We start from the raw sequence: 17,323 nt of genomic DNA on the forward strand, positions 1-17,323 counted from the left end.
CAGATGTCTGTGTGGAGTTCCACATGCTGGAACTCTCATCATGATTTTGCCTCCCATCACTTGTGGGTTGCGCATGCAGTTGGTGTTGGAAATAGATAAATGGAGAACACATACAATCAGATTCCCCAAAATACCATAACGGTGATGATTACTTCCATAATGTAGAGAGAAACAGAGAACTAGTTCTCTTCTCTTCGCTTTCAGGAATCATTAACTACTCTTACTGTGTTTGCTTTGCTGACAGTAGACCTTTCATTGACAAAATTTAAAGCACCAGGCATATGTTGGCAGGGTCTGCTCCTGAATAACGCCAGAAAAAGTGTCAGAACTCATCCAACTTCTCCAGAAGCTAATTTAAAACCAAAATTGTCAAATATATATGGGTTCTGACACAAATAATGTTCTGATATCTTTGTATTACTCTATCATTTTAGTGTCATATGAAGTGAGTAATTCTAAGAGGAAAAAGACATTAAATTCAAATTCATATTTACTATGTATCAACAACATAAAATTATGAATATAATTAGTATAAAGGAGATTTTTTCTCTCAGTTACAAATGAAGTTCAAATTCTGGCACTGACCACTTGCATATATATATATATATATATATATATATATATATATATATATATATATATATATATATATATCCAAAATAAAGTACATAGGACTGTCCTATATTGTCACTTTAATTTACTATAATAGCTATAATTCTTAGTTTAGCCTCTTTAGTTTCTATTTTTTCAATGCTCAATATGCTTTGCTACCTATATTATAAATAAATGTAGCATATATCCTAGAATTTCAATCACATTCTGCTGAAAAACACTGATTATTTTATATCCAGCTTAAAATTCAAAGCATCTGTTAAAAATATACTCTGCAGAAGCCTCCAACTGTTTGTTCTTGCTTTGACATACACATTTATGGTGTCTGTTGTGTAACTGCCTATAATTTGACTAGGTGGGAGCCTAAATAATTAATCACAGAAACAAAGGCATGTCACTAATGTCCTTTAAGAATCACCTTGACTGTGTCAATTGTATCGCTGAAAACACCCAACGTTTACAATAAAATGGATTGATACATGGCGAGCAGCCACAGGACTTCACATGGGACTTCCAGGCCCATTTCTGGTAAATGACAAGTTGCAGTAATGCCTCAGGTCACGTTGTGTTCTCACAAAATCCTCTACAATGTTAATTTTTTATTGTAAGAGTAAAATGGTAGAAAGGTATGCATCTAGGGTTGGAAAGAAGGCTCAGGGGTTATGAACACTTATTTGCTGCTCTTATAGAGGGTTAGGTTCACGTCCTAGCACGCATGTCAGGTGGCTTACAAATATTATCGAGAGATGAAGTGAATCTGATGCTCTCTTCCAACCTCTACATGTGGGACAATACATACAAAGGTATACACACACATAAAAATTAATAATAAATAAAAATACCTAATGTTTGCTGTTATATCAAACATTTTTGCTTAATGCATGTTTTCACACAAGTAAATCTGCTTTACATATAATGTTCCTTAAGATATTTCTTAGTATAAATTTATATTTATACTAGATAGTTATACATTTATAAAGATCTGTAAATTTTACAGGGTATTATATAATGTATTTTTATAGTTTTCTATGCAGTTAATGTAAGCAGTTTATAAATAAGTGCATGTCAATCATTCAAAGTTATCACCTAGATTTTGACTGATTACATACAACTTCTTGTGTCTGATTTAAGTGTGAGTTTGTAATTGTTTTATATTTCAGAAAAGGAACACCAAAAGATGCCTGATGTTCAAAGGTATTGATTGTTCTATGATCATACAGTAGTTTTGAATGCCTAGATCTGCTTCAGTGTACGGAGACGTTAAGTAAATGTTTATAAAATGAGCTAAGAGCTCTGAAAACAGTTCTGCATACAGCCGTTATATTTGAATGTTCCAAATCACACCAGACATTCTCCACTTCAGACAAAATCAATATTCCATGAAACTCCTGGAAGTATGGAAACTTTGAGGATCATTTTGGCATGTTTCAACAGACTCTTGAGTACCATTTGCTTTGCCACCAAATGTGTCTCTTTCAAAGGACCATGATCTTTGATTGCTGTCTACTAAATTCACAATTCACATTATAATCTGCTACCTCTCTCTAACTCAGTACCTTCAGCTCTTGATACTGGTTCCATTATAACCGTTGTTTTAGAACACATTTTCATTCTAATGAAATATTATATCTTTGGGTTACAACATCTTTGGAAAAACCTGTTTTCTTCTCTCTCTCTCTAGATCTCAGTGTCTGTGGCATAGTGGTAATTTTTAATATGGTCAATCTAAATGGCAGAAAATATTTTCTTTAAAGAAATAACATTTACTCTTATATATATATGTTAGTTCCTATGCTTTAGATGTGTTTATTTCATCCAAAATGTTTCAGAGGATGAGTAGAGAATGGAGGGGTAAGAATCTTTCAAAAAAAGGAAAATAGAATATAGTGTAATAAGGGGATAAAGGAGAAATTAGAATAGAAGAATAAAATGAAGGCAATGAAGGATGAGCATAGAAGAAGTGGGAATCTGGATAGGAATAGATAACATTAAAGGCATTTGTTTGTTTGTTTGTTTGTTTGTTTGTTTTTTAGTTTGGTTGTTTGTTTTCTGAAAATCCATACCAAAGCCTACTAACATAGAAGTCTCTAAAATACTTTCATATATAAAAAGAATTTACATGGACTTATTAGTGAGGAAAACACTTGTTCAAATTTAACATCATATACTACCAAACATCTAGGACTAGGAAGAGATTACATCTTTATGACTCACTGGCCAAAAGAGTTCCACAGATGTCTCCCAATAATAGGTTATTACCAACACTATTTGTTTTATTCCTACAATCTGACTATAAGACCCTATTGTTAAATATACTATATACTATGTCCCTGTATGTTGAGAAATCAAGAATTTGGTAACATATCTTATAGTAGTCAATGATAAGATCCACCTGTACTTATTAGTACTCAGAGTGCTGAAAACATACAAGAAAAAAGTAATCGTTAATCCCATCCAGTTAGGAATCCCAAAATCTACAATAATAGCCAGTCTGCATACACTACAGGTACAATAGTGGCACAAATGTTATGGGAGCAACCAGCCACCCTTTAAAATTGGCTTCCAGGGCAGCTGCATGAAATGGAACCCACACCTAGCCCTGTTAGTGAGAACAAGAAGCTGAGACTAGATAGAACATGGACTCTACTACAATGATTCTACAAAATAAACATCAATAAAATGATTCCTAATGACACATTACTATACCCACAGAGCACTGCATCATTCAAACCATAAAAAAATCTTTATTTAATAGATGACAATTGACATAGAGATCCACAACTGAACACTGCTGAGAATGACATATTTTGGTGTAGTCCCTCTTAAAGGTTGTGTTTATCATACCCACTAGCCTCAAGATCCAAGGACCTACACAGAAGAGGAAGCAGTGAGATGATCAGAGCCAGTGGCAGAGGGTAGCTCCAAAGATATAGTGTTTTCCAGATGCAACATGGTTGGTGAACATATGTACTCACAGGGATTGTGACAGTATGCACAAAACCTCCATAAGCTCAAAAAGACAAAAATTTCAACACAGAAAAAGAGGAAGTGGACATGAATTTCCACCTCTATCCAAGAAACTATTTGCAATTGACTCCAGCTGGGAGAAGGAAAAAAATTTTTGTTCAGTGGAGTCACACTATGTATATTAATCACAATCAAGGGCAGACTTGATGCTCAAGAGAAGTTAGCCAACATAAACTGTACTCTGTGTGTGTGTGTGTGTGTGTGTGTGTGTGTGTGTGTGTGTGTGTGTTACATTACAGCTTGTTTTTGCATACTTTTTAAGGAACTATAATTTTTACAATGTGACTACAATATAAAATTAATATTGGGAGAAAAGCTTTAACTTTTAGTTTCTTTATATACTCTGCTGCCAAAATACTCATGGTTTGATTTACTGACTTTGTTTGTTTGTTTATTTGTTTACTTCATGATCATGTTCAAATTCCTTTGGCTATATGTATAAAACCATAGTCTTAAGAATACCTGTGCTACTCTTGGTCTTAAGAATTATCCTTAGCCTAGGTTAATGTGGCCCAAATGATTAGACCATGTCCAAGATGAACCCCAGACTCGTGCCACAAAGCCATGGGTGGGCATCCCATACCCTAGATGAGAGATGTACTCTAGCTGTCAAAGCAAGCCTGATAAAATGGCCTCCAGCCCACAGCAATGTGGTCTGAGTAGATGAACCATGCCTGAGATGACACCTGCTTTGTGACAAACGCTGGAAAAAGATAACACTCCTAAGACCACTCCAGACACCCAGATGCCTCAGGCACCACTAAGATGAACAAGTAAGTAGTAGAAAGACGGAAGGAAAAATGGAGAAGGATGTGTGCACACTGAAGAGAGGCAGAGATTCAAGGGTAGTAAGGAACAGTCTGATGTGAGTAGTCACAACACCAGCTAAGGCTGTGGTAAGGTATGAGTCCTTGCTGCCACCGAGGGTCGTGACTGGGACTCTGGTCCTGGAGGAGCAAGGGTCTGCTACCACCAAAGTCCAGGCAGTCTTCGCTGTTCTGAGCTACTGACTGGGGCCATGTTGGTGTCTGAGAACTGTGCAGAGTTACCCCACCCTTTGCCTGGGCATTATTGGACAATTGGCCTCTCTCCAGCTGCAGTAGTAGGGTGAATGGCCTGAACCTAACTCAGAAACCAAAGTAAAGTTGTCCCTGGTTTCAAGGAGCTTGCAGGTGAGCCTATACCATAAGGGTGAAAGCTTAGGAGAGATGGCCCTATTACTTTGTCTGCTGTACTTGCTTTAGGGCACAAGGGAGAACTGCTTCCCCACCCCTTGCCCCTTGCTGCTTGTGGCAAGCAGGAGAGCTAGTTCTGGAGGAATGAAAGCAAGAGGGTTGGTTCTGGAAGCATTACAGCAGGAGAGCTGGTACTGTCCCTTATAAGCTGCAGCACTCTGGAGAGCAGGCTCCGAACCTTCTCTGGTTAACACAGTAGAGATGGCTCTGCTTCCAGGTCTTACAGGTGAAGCAGATAGAGGTCATGAGAGCAGGAAAGGGGGCTTGGCGCTTTGCTTGTGGATGACATTGAGTGTGCTAGCCCAGGCAGGTTTGGAGAGCTTGCCCTAGGTTACTGGAGAGCTGGTGGGCTGACCAGCTTAGCTACCACCCAGGTCCAGGTCCAGGGCTTTGAGTTAGCCCATCCCAAAATCTACCCCATTATGAACTGCTGGAGTGCATAAAGGTACTGGTCCTGTAGACACAAAAGGTACAGGAACTTCACGACCCAGGGAAACACCAGAATATCCAAGAAGAGACCTGGTAAGGATCAAATATTGACAGTGTAGCAGAAGCCAGAGACCTCAAACCAGACCAAGGACTGATTACAATGAACACTTGCAGAAAAAGAAGTGTGTATGAAAGATTATTCTGTGAGACACAGTCACAGACTATAGCTGCCACAATTGTTTTTGTTCCTTTGGGTTGGAGGTTGCAAGGGAAGAGGGAAGGTAGAAAGGGAGAGGGAGATGTGTGAGGATTAGGGTGCCTGATGTGAAATTCACAATCAATAAGATGTAAAAAGAATCCATAAAATATTTACCATCTATAATTTCAAATACTGAAATAGCATTTAACTAGTTACCCCTTCGTGTTATGAGTTATAGATTCAGGTATGTGTATATTTGTGGATAGATGTGTGTGTGTGTGTGAACATGTCCACAGGCAACTGAGAGTATTTCAAACATTATTCTCTCACTTTCTTGACCAGCTGTGATGTGGCGGTATATCATATGTTTAAGGTCATTTAATTTGTACCCTTTACATTTCTTAAAACCAAACTTTTCAAATTGATATTCAGGATCAGTTCTCTTAATATTGATCTTGTGTTTTTATTCCAAATATGTTTCAAAGACAAGTACAATTACCATTGCATGACATATGTAGGACTGACATGCCACAGTTCTGATGCACTGCAGTTTGAGAAACTGCTTAATAAGGTGAGCACGTGCCATTTATTATCTATTACTCACAATATCATGGAACTTATCTCAGAGTCCTGAGCACTGAACAGTTCAAACCCACCTTTGATACCTAAGGCTCTGCTCTCTCTCTCTCTCTCTCTCTCTCTCTCTCTCTCTCTCTCTCTCTCTCTCTCTCTCTCTCTCTCTCCCTCTCTGCCTGCCTCTCCCTTTCCCCCTTCATCTCCCCCTCCTTTTTTCTCCTCCCACCTCTGTCTTTCCCAACCTCTCTACCTTTTTCTGTCAGAATTATTACCACTTATCTCTTTACCTCTCCTCTATATTGAATGACCTGGGCTGTTTCTTTTGTCAATGCACAGTGTTATTGCGTCGATGCATTTCATGTGTAACAGATAAATCCTCATTCTTCTTCAAAGTTTCATAACTGCTGAATACAATTTTCCTTGGGTCCAACCAAGCAGAATTGACAACCCTATCAATGTAATAGTACTGTACCTATACTACAGCTGAGTGAATTGCTACATTACACTGCAGTTACTGTTGTACCTAGTGGTTTCTTCCGCCAAGCCTAAAGTTTCAAAGAAATAGGTTATGCACCTCCCTGAAATTAGTGTGGAGCAATGGCGATGGGTATGATGGAGGAATCAGATTGCCTATTTGCTATTTTTAGCCATTTTACCCACTATACACATATAATATTTGAGTCATTAAATTTGGGGTGCTTCTCTTTTTTCTTCTTCAAAGTGAGAGCAAAATTGTATGGTATTTTTTATGAAATTAAATAGTAGATATGTTGAAAACACTAGGAACAGTATATGACACAAAGTGGAAATGCTGTTGTTACTGGAATCCTAATGCCTCTGAAAATACCTGCCTCATAGCAAGAGCAACAACAGATGCATAAATTGTTACAGTTTGTTCTAATATTATTTTAATTGTAGTCACAATAAAAGGACACACAATTTTAAAGAATACATAGACAAACTTATTTATTAGTGTTTATAAGAATCAAAGATATAGCCGGGCAGTGGTGGCACAGGCCTTTAATCTCAGTACTTGGGAGGAAGAGACAGGTGGCTTTCTGAGTTTGAGGCCAGCCTGGTCTACAGAGTGAGCACCAGGACAGCCAGGGCTACACAGAGAAACCCTGTTTTGAAAAGAAAATCAAAAATCAAAAATATATAAAATTTCTTTTGGCAATTGAGTGAGCGTTTTTAGCTTTGATTGGTATTTCTACTCAATCTAAGCTAAAATCAATTGCTAATTCTCAGCAAATGAGTTAAGTGTCTTTGTCACCAATTGAAAGCTTCATCTATGCTTTATAGGTTCAACTGTAAGGATGAGAAATATAAGCAGAAGAACTCAAAGCTAACTGTGAGCAGAGTTCTTCCTCATAGTCTTGGCTTATGAAATACCTGCATTTTTTAGCTCCTAAGGTGACCGGCTTCTGGTGACCGCTGAATCCCAAGGAGTGGCTACTATTTTGGGTGTTATAAGACATGGAATTCAGGGATTCTAAGAAGTGACTTCCTGAACTTAAGTCACCCAATCTTAAATTCTTCCTTTAAAAAAAAAGTCCATGGTAAGAAGCACAGGAGAATGAGGAGAATAGAACTTGAACAAGAAAGCAATGTATGATACCAGGAAATTCACTCTGTCATATGAGTTCCATTGTTCCATGATGATGTAACCACAGAATAGATACACATGCTTTAGTCTTCTGCCTCTGCTGCCTTTGGAACAGATTGCTCACTCAAACAAGTTTTCCTTTGAAATAGAGTAAAATTCTACTGGACTTAATAACATGTAGTATCTTTATCAATGAGCTTTATCACAAATTACTACAGGTTGATTTCCTATACTTTGCACTGTATATAGCTTTCCTAACTTTACAACACTCAGGATACTAGGGTATCCTTTATTATTTATTTAGTTTAATGCCCTTTCTGCTGTAAGGAATCACCAACCAATACACCAGAGATCATACAATAACACAATACAGGAATCTGCGAACGAGGAATGTTTACCAAGACAATTCACAACACCCACAAGATGTCAAATGTTAATAATTTGACTCTGAGTAAGTCTATGTTGTTTGTGGCTATCAGTTTTATTGAGTTAACAAACACAAACTTGGGATGAAATTGGTCTTAAATTAAGTTCTTCAGAAGTTATGGGTATGGTTACTTTGGGAAGAGTTCCCTAGTACGACTGTCTTGGGCTTTGGTTTCTGGTTCCTTTCAAGTCTCTAGGAATATTGTATTTAATATACTTTATGTAAATACAGGAGAAAACATTAAATCTGTGCAATTGGAAGAAAGGTGAGGAGAGTCTTGAAGACTTGGGAGAACTTTTAGAATGCCTGTCTGTAGCAGAAACAGCAGGGAGGCCTCTCTGTAAATGTTGGGGACAGTGCAGCTACAAAAGCATCTCCTGCAGGAGGACCGAATTGAAGACTGCCTGAGAGAACAAGAGGTGCTGATGCAAACAGTACTAGCCAATCAGAAACTGCAGTTTAGAGGAGATACTTTCTTAGGACCAATGTGGGTGGGTGTGGGTGAGGTTATTAAAAGAGCTGGCAGGAGTGCTCAGATGAGTTTGCTGCAGTGTTTCTCACCTGCTCTTGGAGTCTGTGTCACTGACTGCACCAACTCACTTTCAACCCGCAAGAGCAGGTAGGGTCAGGTAGAGAGCTGTCCAGGGCACAGGCAACACCTGTCTTAAACTTTCCAGAAACAATGAATGGGAATTCTTTGCCCCCTTAATTTTTTCATTCTTAAGTCATGTAGAGAAAGAAGGATGCAGAGGAAGAAGAGAAGCAGGAAGGGAAGAGGTGATGGATAGCAGGGAGGGTAAAGACAGGGGAGGAGGAGGGAGGAGGAGGAGAAAGGAAGAGGAGGAAAAAGAATAAAAAGAGGAAGAAGAAGAGGAGGAAGAGGAAATACTGCCTTTAAACTATCTATTGTATTTTCCCTGTCACCTGCATTTTCTTGTCTCCTACAAGTAGCTTCATGGTATTGCCATTAATGCTGTGAAGAAAAGCCACAGTGACATTCATTTGAAATGAAGCTTATTCTTAAGTTAGGGTGAAAAAACATTGTAATATTCTCATAAGGAAGAGAAAGTTATTCTTACAGCAATTCACAGTTTGCCTGACTTTTTATTAGATGGTATTTGTTTCTACTGACCCTAGTAAAATCTTTCATCTTGTTTAGTTTTCAAATCTGCATCCTCTTTGTTTTATGTCTTTATTATAAAAGCAACTTGATTGAAAAAAAAAAGAGAGGGGTGAGGAAATAGCAACTGGAAGAAAAAAAGAGGTTTGGAAATTTAAGGATATTCCTCAATACTACATATAAAGTTTCATTTGATACAAAACCCACTGAGATATATGATGGTCTATGTTCTATGAATGTGAAACACACCTGAGTGCCTTTCACAGCTGTATTTTTTTTTTTGATTCATAAACTTCATTCAACTACTCCATAATCACCTAATTAGGATAGCTTTGGCTAATGCGTTATATCTTAGCACACCAAATCAAGTCCACTCTAATCTGATCTCGGAGGACCTCAGTCATTCCCCAGGCAAGCTGTTACTTTCATAACCAATGGAGGATTCCATAGTTGTTTCCTATTCAGTTCCTAGTTACGTGATTCATGGCATTTCTTGCCTTTTGATTTTTAATTCCACTTATGTTATCATGAGCAATAGATGCCAGATGTACACATTATAAATATTTATAAATACTGAAGATATTACAGTTGAAACTGTTCATACTGCTCAAACTGAACTCCATGATTACCTAAGATAATTTATGATTCTAAAAGCAAACTCTGTCATAAATTGCAAATATACTCCCCAAGTTACTGGAGAAACACTTCTTCAGCTTGTGCTGTGTTTATTAGAAAATTAGCTATCTATCTATGTATCTCTATATGTATCTCTATCTGTCTATCTATCTATCTATCTATCTATCTATCTATCTATCTATCTATCTATCTATCTATACATACATACATACATACCTGCACACACACACACATTCACACACACACACACACACACACACACACACACGTTCTTTTTTGTTTGATTTTTTGTTTTTGGGTTTTTTTTTTTTGAGTTAGGATTTTCTGTGTAACTCTAGCTCTTCTGTAACTCACTCTGCAGAGCAGTCTGGCCTAGAACTCAGAGATCAGTCTGTTTCTGTCTTCCAGGTACTGGAATTTAAGTAGTACACCACCACCACCCAGCATATAATCATATATTCATAAATATAATATATTACATATTATATAACATGATATGTAACACATGTTAGTATAGCACATATTAATTAATGTATTAATTGTCTATAATTATATATGGTGTATACATATAAAGAGAGAGATTAATATATACAGGAATCATGAATTGTGTATTGTTTAAATTTATTTGGAAATTCTGGTCAACTGGACCCCAAATTAAAATACTGATGGAAAGCTGAGTAGAGTGAAAATGGACCTCATCATGCTGGATAATGATATTCCAGCACTGGGATTCCAAAACGGGTAAGAGCAGAATCACATTAAAAGCAAAATCTAAATGCAGCTGTGCTCCAACCCTAACTTCTTAAAGCTATAAGTTTCGCTAGGCTACCTTTGCACTTCTAGCAATTGCTGGCTACAAATAAAATAAGTTTATCTTACTTTAGTGTATTGTACAATACAATACATATATATATTTGTATTATTTTAGTCTAATGATAGAGGGGGTAAGGAAAGGTATGGATTTGGGTAGGTGGACAGGATCTAGTAGGAGTTGCAGAAGGAGAAGTCATAATCATAATTAGAATATATTGTATAAAAATCCATTTTCAACACAACAAAGATTATGGGAGCAAGTAAAAAGCTAGAGAAGTAGTTCAGCAGATAAAGGCACTGACTGCTCTTGAGGAACTCCTGGGCTTTGTTCCCAGGACCTACATGAAAATACAGTACTGTTTCACTCCAGCTCCACAGGATGCAATGTCTTCTGGCATCTGCAGACACTGCATATAAATGCAATACACATACACAGGCAATGCATCCATGAAGTAATGAGACAAAATAAATGAAAAACATTGTTACAGCATAAAACTTAATTACTATGAAATATGAGGTATTTCTTCCTGAGGTCTAGTGTATTATGTCTTGTTGACTCTTATAGATCATGCAGTGGAAATATTATTGCAATTACCAATAGAATCTCAGCCGTTCTATTGATCATGTACCTATATCATGACTGAAAACACGGATAGTAATGGGCTATATAAACGTGAGATGCTTTGTAGGCACCATGGCCCTAAATGTTTTCAGTTTCAGTAGCCATCATGTGAGATACAGAATTACATTAAAAGTGTTTGACATTATTTTCCTACAAGAAAACTTAAATTACTTTAATATATTTCAGAATAAATTAATAGCTGGGACTATTAAACCTAATGGTAGAACCCATGGAATTTAAAAAGAGAAAAAATATTTCAATACATGATATTCTGGGATGAATTACTCTTAGAGATTGAACTCAGGTTGCCAGGCTTGGCAATCAGGGTTATTACCTGCCAAACATCACAGAACCCACACATGTCATTTTTTACTCATTATAGAAGAGAGAGAGAACAAAAGACAGACAGAGAGAGAGAGAGAGACAGAAAGAGAGAAAGAAAGAGAGAGAGAGACAGAGAGAGGCTATGTGGTGTGATTGTATGTGTGTTTATAATTAAATTCTTATCTCTGTGATCATAACATAAACTTTTGACTTTGGACATGGCGGCAAAGCTCGAAGCCAATATAGTTACTGCTGTTAAAAAGAAAATTTATCAATAGGAGAAACTAGAAAAGCAAAAATCTGTTCCTGATATAATTTTTAAACCACTTAAAATGTTATGTAATGATCGCAATGAGTTTATAAAACATTTAAATATTAAAAATAGATTGGGAAATTATTCAAATTCATTTGGGTTTTTAATATTATTATTAATGAATACAAGATAATCTTGCAACACAAATTATTTTTTAAGTGAGATTACATAAAGACCATGCAAGTCAGTTACTGGTCTTCTTTATGTGAAACCCTAATTCTGAATATCAATGTAGAAAATCACCCACCAAAATATTACATGTTAAAAACAAGTTATGTCTTGAAAATTCTAATCCAGTCTCCCCAGATGTAAACGGATTTAATACAAGGAGAATGATTCATGTTGAAATGTACAGTTTTAACAATAGGTGGAAGAAGTAATTCTATCCTTAAAGCACTAAAACTAGGACATTTTAATTTTCAAAGATTAAATGTTTCTAGAGTGCAGCTTTGATCATTACTAACATTGTCTATAGTCTCCCTTATTTCACAGTGCCTTTTATTTCAAAGAAAGCTTTTCATGCTATGAAACTATGTCATGGTTTTAATTCGATCACCACACAAGGTGAAAATGACAGAGCTAAAGAGGAAGTAGCAGAGAAGTCTTCGAAGTGACCAACAACCCTGCATCATATGTGTCACAAATATGATTTTCCTGGATCAACTCTTGAACTGTGATTCACAAAGGCAACTCCCAGGTGGTTGCTGCTGACATTCCATTGTTAAAATACGTTTTTCTGCATTTCAAACCTCATACACAATGTGAGAGTAAGAAATCCAAGAGACTCTTAGCTACTCTGAATTCACAAATACCATAATTCTGCAAATAAAACCTAATTTCCTTGTCCTAGCAGGCAAGAAAACAATTGTTTGTCTTATACATACTTGTTTTTTTTTAATTTTTTGCAGTCTTGTTTTTATTTTAAACATGTCCATTTCTTTTGCCAAAAGAAATTTACTTGCAACATAATTTTTATCGCTAGAGAATAATCAGTATAAACTGCAATATAAGGCCAACTTTATCTAGTTTCATTTCCAATTATCTTGCAATACATAGGCTTAAATTGTTTAATTAAAGATACCCTCCAGTAAATAAGTTATTGTAACTAAGGAAGATACAATAACCTGAGATTAAGCAAAGAGTATGGAGAGGAGGATGTTTGATGAGAGATAAAGGTATCTCTGCTGTTAGAATGCCTTTCATTTGAAAGTAAGAGAAATACTAAGAAAAGAGCTTACACAGAGACATCCCCTTGAAATTCAGGGGGTTAAGAATGTTGGTTTCCAGACTTGTTATGGGAATCTCTTTTGACTCTGAAGCTGTTCCTTGGCTTTATAGGAATCATAAAGAGAGTTGCTCCAGTGCCATTGACCTTAATTTTTCCCCTTTAAATCAGCCTATCAAGATGATTATAATTTCCATGAAAAGCTCTCAGACAGGTTAACATGAACCTATGGAGTGGCCAGTTTCTGGTAGCACATGAGAGTGTGAAAGCTCTATAACAGCTATGCTCTACAGGGCAGAAGGAATAAGGGATTAGGTATCAGGTGGTCAACACACAGGTCTATTTGCCAAAGATCCATTCATTTAAGTGGGTTGATACTATTACTATGTACTGGTAAAAATCTAAGAAAATCTTAATTCTATAGTTAGCACCATTGATAGTTCTTCATTGCTGCAAACCATACCTCTCTTGCTTCCAGAGGATGCTCTTTCTCACTGCCTAGACCCTGGCAACACACACTCTACACATGCGAGCTGCTTTCAGGCACAGGTCATGGTTTCTTCATGATTATCAGCACTTAAAGTCAGTACTAAGAGAAAACAATGGGGCTTCCCTTGCCTGGAAGTTTTCCTCTGTTTTGATACAGAAACGAAGCATGTTTGCTGAGTAGAATGAATTTTGCCTCAGTCACCTTTAACTATGGATTCACAGGTACAGGGAAAGCTTTGGAGGTTGTAAAATACATATACATGCATATATACATATGTAAATATATATTCATATATATGCATCAATGTGTGTTAAGATCTCTCTAATGGAAAGACTTACAAAACTATAGAATTACTTTTTGAAGGCTCTGGCTGTGATTAAAACACAGGATTCAAATATAGTTCATGGACTATTGTCTAGGGAAGGAAATTGTTTGTATCTATTTTACTAAACTAAACAGATACTGTGTCAGGCAATATGTCAGACAAAATATTTCATTGAAAAGTGAATTATAATTCCTAACCTTGCAAATAATTCCAAAATTCAACTTCATAACTATTTTTATGAATTCAAGGTAGAGTAAATTTTGTTATGCCCCCATAGAGATCTTTTAAAAAATATTCCAAAACTAATAATACAGATAACATTTATTTCTACATTTTTAAAGATTTATTTTGTTTTTAATAGTATGTTTGTATGTGTGTGTAAGTCTATGCATGTGTCTCTGTGTGTATGAATGTTTGCTACATGTGTGGCCATAGGTAGAGGCAGGAGAAAATATATCCCCTAGAGCTAGAGTCTCAGATAATCGTGTTCCTCCTGGCTTAGGTACTGGGACCCTAACTTGGATCCACCAGAAGAATAGCATGCATTCTTAACCACTTGAGCCTTTTATCAAGCCCCAATCTTCTCTATTTTAAATAATTTTTTTTAATGATGATAGAGGTTAATGCCAAAGTTTTAGTATGACTTCATCTTTGGTAGAATGAAAGTCAAGAAACAGAAAAAAAAATACATAAAGTAATAAACTGCATATGGATAATCTCCCAGAAAATTTTAAACAAATTTTAGAGAGCTCTGGTGATACACACACACCACAAAAAAAAAAAGTAAATTTCAAGTTTAAAATGAGTTATTTGCTTTTTAAACTGAACATTTGGAGTTTGTGACTGTAGTGCAGTTGAGAGTGAGGAACAGCTGGTATACTCTCATATCTTTAGTAACCACAGATAGCTCTAGAGGGAATGTCACCGCTAATCCCCTAGGCACACACTTCTCAACTTTGGAGCTGTCATTGTTTGTTAAGAGGACTACCATGTTCATTGCAAGATGTACCGTAATACCCCTGGCTTCTTCCACATGTGCCAGTACTGCTGCCCTTTACTTCCAAAATGGCAGCATCTGCAAATATTGCCAAATGAGCCTATGAGTGAAAACTAAATTTACCTCCTTCCCTCATCTCTTCATCCTTTGCTTTAAATTAATAAAGAATGATTTGCAATGATTTCTTAAGCTAAGGTAGTTTAATCTTAGTGTTTTTCTCTGAAGGTTAAACTCGTATTTTAGTTAATCTAAGCACTACAATGAGATTCACCCCTTTTTAGAAGAGTTACTTCGGTAAAATAAGACATTCTGAGTTGTTTCAAGTTCCGTTAGTCAATGCTGTGTGTTATACAAAGGTTCTCAATGCTTTTTGATAATTTTTCTCTTAATAAGCAGTTACAGACACAAAATGATCCCATCATTACTGTATTGAAGAAGAAAAATGATTAAGGAACACAAATGAATTGATCCAGGTAGTGCCAAATACCAGTCATATCTACTCTAGAAGATGAAGCAAGAAGATTGTGAGCTCAAGAAGAAACTGGGCTTATCAATGATCTGCAGACTGATGCCAGATTCATAGTGGGACCTTCTCCCAAAACAACAGTAGAACAGAAAATGGGTAAAATTGAGCTTCAGATTCAGTGTGTTTCAAAAATAACATTGAGCAGAATAAAGTAAGACACTTGATATTGATCTCTCTCTCTCTCTCTCTCTCTCTCTCTCTCTCTCTCTCTGTCTGTCTGTCTGTCTGTCTCTTTCTCTCTCACACACACACTCACACACACACTCTACAAAAACACAAACAGCCACAACAACTTTATTTTCCTTTTGCCTGAAAATTATGTGATAAACTTCAAGTCATTTGGCTGCAGTGAAACATCTGAAAATGTGAAATCATGTCTACAAGATCAACAGAGAGAAGCAAAGGGAAGAAAGAAAATCACTGAGGGAAGCTGTCAGCTGTCTTCTCCCACAAAGAAGTAACTGAAAACTGCACACTGAGGGAAACAGGAAGACAGGTAGGCCAACAGAAGCACAACGGCAGAGAAACTTTTGCCCATGTTTGTGCCTAACAATCAAATGGGAAGAAAGTATGCTGAGATGCAGCTTCTGATTCAGGAAGTCTGAGGCAGCATTAACAGTTTCCATTTCCAATCATCATTATTCACTGATACTGTTGATTGACATATATGTCACACTTTTTATTAGAAGATTTTATTCCCTCTATCCTCACCACCCAACGTATGTCTGAATGTAGACACACTTAACTTATGTCATCGAGACATAAGTTACTTATGTCTCTTAACTATATGTTACTTATAACATATAAGTAACTTATGTTATAAGTTATAAGTTAACTTATGTTAACATAAGTTACTTATGTCACTTAACTCACAGTCATCGAGATTAACAATGGGAAATTCTTAAATTTTGCCAAGAATAAAAAAAAATTATTTACCCTAATACTTAATATGTGGGATATTGTTTTCTTTATGTCTTTAGAAAAGGAAAACATATGGCAGAGTGTTGTGTTGGTATACAAATTAATTTCCTGTGGTTAAAAAAGAAATAGCCATGGCTGGAGAGGTGGGTCAGTGGTTAAGAGCACTGACTACTCTTTCAGAGATCCTGAATTCAATTCCCAGCAGCCACATGGTGGCTGACAACCATCTATAATGGGATCTGATGTCCTGTTCTGGTGTGTCTGAAGACAGCTACAGTATACTCGTAAGTAAAATAAAATTTAAAAAATTAGTTAAAAAAATAGCCACATATGTGCATACACATGTCTGCAAAATTGTCAATATGGAACTCATATTTCTCATATATTTAAATAGTAGATTTCCATAATATATTATCAACAAAATAATGAAAAAGATGTAAATGAAAGAGATAGAAAGATATAAAAGCTCAAAGATATAAAAGCAAATTTAGCTAAGTAGTATTATGAGAGTTTTTCAGTTCAGTCCTGAGTTTGGATATAATTTTCTGACAATCCAAGCTGTGTTTTATCCAAGTTATTTAACTCTTTTACACCTATGGGGAAGCCAAATCCTGGCTTATTTCATTTTCTCTCTTCCAAGGCAACATGGAAGCCCTGATGATGGGTTTTGGCATGCTGTCAACGTCAAGGTGCGCCAGAAAGAAAAGCAGAGACAAGGATGACAGATGGATGAAGTACCCTTGACAGAAAACATCCCTTTGTGAAGGAATGGTTGATAGTTCTGTGTGAATAAGTCAGGATGTTTAGGTATCCAAATCTAAAGATAGATACCAACAGTAAATTATAGTAATTAAACTCACTTTGAAAAGAATACCATCACAGAAATAAAAAGAACACACA

The 17,323-nt window shown here is 36.3% G+C and overlaps 1 protein-coding gene across 2 annotated transcripts in view; it reads right to left on the reverse strand.

Moving 5' to 3' along the window:
* The window catches only part of Epha3 (EPH receptor A3), a 314,096-nt gene that overhangs the window by 276,000 nt on the left and 20,773 nt on the right, over positions 1-17,323 (reverse strand). The gene's annotated exons all lie outside the window — the stretch shown is intronic.

This window comes from Mastomys coucha, unplaced genomic scaffold (genome assembly GCF_008632895.1).
Source record: "Mastomys coucha isolate ucsf_1 unplaced genomic scaffold, UCSF_Mcou_1 pScaffold12, whole genome shotgun sequence".
NCBI lineage: Eukaryota > Metazoa > Chordata > Mammalia > Rodentia > Muridae > Mastomys > Mastomys coucha.